Raw genomic sequence first — 2250 nt, 5'->3', positions numbered from 1 at the left:
GCAGGTGAGCTGTGGGCTGCCCGCCGCGCCTTCCCCTCGGCCTGGATTGTTGTCTCCTTGCTGGTGTGGGGCCCCGAACCCCGGACCCCGGTGGTGGTGCGTTCCCCGGGATGACCGCGGCCGCTGCCGGGTGATTCAACTTGACTACAATTGAGTTTCTTCCCGGTCCAGTCGCCGCCCTCCCTGGGGTCCCGGGGCCCGTGCTCGGGTCTGGAAGGAACCTGCAGGCACCCTCGTTTCCTGGTAGCCGCCAGCTCACACTTCCTCTCGGTAGAGGAGCGAAGTTAGCGAGGACTAAACTTAAGACCAACACCTTGGCTCTAGCCTGTCATTGGATCCTGACGCTGGAGGCTCGGCTGCTCGTGCTCCCCCATCAGCACTTTCGTTTCCTCTGTCCTCTTCCAGGGTAATAGGTTTTGGAGGCTTCAGAGTAACATACACGGGATACAACTGAATCCGCCTGTTTCCTTGGAGCCCACAGCAGGCAGTGTAGTTCTCCTGCTGGTAGATTTCATTTGACCTGACGTGTTACGTCTTGAGGATTTTTAGCTCCCATTTCTATGGATTACCCTTGCTTCACATTTAAGAATAAGCAGATGTAATAACCCCACTATTCTATTTAACGCTAGGAAAGGAGTCGAAGTTTAGTTTATTCATAAATACAGTGGTGCAGGTAGGAATACTGGGGGGAGGGGGGGGACAAATGCAATGTTATGACCTTTTAGACTGGTGGTTTAGGTAATCGGGCCAGAGAATAAATTGTTTTACAAGACCTTCTGTGAATAAAATCTCATCTTATTTCTGGAGCTCAAAGCACTTAAACTCTTCCTAGAACCGTTCTTTTCTGCAAACAGGTGTTGCAGTTTGAATTACAGAAGTGAGTTACAAGGTCAAGGCAATGGCCTTTGGAACTAGGGCCTGTTTCCTGATTCCCGTTCCTCTGGGTTGGACTGTTACTGAGACTCGCTGGCAATTCTGATTTGGGGAGGGTTCCGCCTGGAACCCGATGTTGATGAACTTGACATAACCCAAGTTACAGAGCCCTGGTAAGAACATACCGCATGATATCCTGAAATAATTAATTCAATAGTGATTTCAGGAATGATGCTTTAGAATCAGTGAGATGACATCTCCTTTATTTTTTTCCTACCTTTGATAGTAGATAGAACCAAATGAGAGTCTGTCATAGAACATACTTGTCAAGGAATTACACAAACTATAACAGTTGCCAGCTTCTGAAGGTTGATGTTACAAGGCTAGAAACAGTGGGCTGTGAGAATAGTCTTTGTGAAAACTGCCTTGGAAACTAGACCAAAAATAGAATTAATTAGGTTGGGATTTGTTGTGCTTCAGCTCTGGCTAGAACCAAGGAAATACCAGCTCCCCCTGTATGGACTTCCTTAACTAGGAGAAGCGAACACGCTTTTAATAAGAGAAAACATGTTCAGGAAGCCATGCATAGAATAACTTTTGAATTAATTTAGTTTCTTAACACCCTAATTCATTTGAAATGGAAACTATTTCTAGGGTTGGTTTGACTCATTAGAACTGTTGTCTCTGTGACTAGGTTACCTCGCTGCGTATTTGTTTGTTTGTTTGTTTATAAAAGCCGCACTGTAGGTTTTCATCAACACGGACCCAGCTGTATTTTGTTTTCTGAGAGTGGACATTGCCATGTGTAACCTCTTAGGATTTCTTAGGCAAGGATGAGCATTGGCACGTTGTGTCTAAAATATTGCTATACCTGTAGCGTTCACCACCAGGAACTCTTGCCTTGGCAGGCGTTGAGATATTGAACTCTATCCTCTGTCTGCGCTTTCTTATCAGGGTGTACATTTGAATGCATCTGTATTTCCAGGTCAAGGGCTATTTTAAAATCAGTTTGCACATCGGAGGCTGGTTAATATTTGGACCATTTAAGCTCTTTAAGTGCCTTCTCTGTTCAAGTTGCGGTAAAGGCAAAACACTTGGGGAATTCATGAAAGTGGTGGAGGAGGTGTCTTATACTAGTATTCTGTGATTATAGTACACTCCCATGCCGTTTTGTAGTCTTTTTATAATGGTGTTACTAACATGACATTCTCATTGTTCAGGACCAAGAGACTTAAGCTGAGAGAGGCTCTGTGCTTAGGGGAATTAACAGATGGAAAGTGCTTCTTACCTGCAAGGGAATGTTTGCTATGTTAAATGCTGGATAAATATTTGAAAGATGACAAGACCACCCCTTCAAAGACTCCCCCCCCCCCCCAC

Source organism: Myotis davidii, unplaced genomic scaffold, assembly GCF_000327345.1.
Source record: "Myotis davidii unplaced genomic scaffold, ASM32734v1 scaffold420, whole genome shotgun sequence".
Taxonomy (NCBI): Eukaryota; Metazoa; Chordata; class Mammalia; order Chiroptera; family Vespertilionidae; genus Myotis; species Myotis davidii.
The sequence above is the reverse complement of the archived record's forward strand: the minus strand, read 5'-3'. Positions refer to the sequence as shown.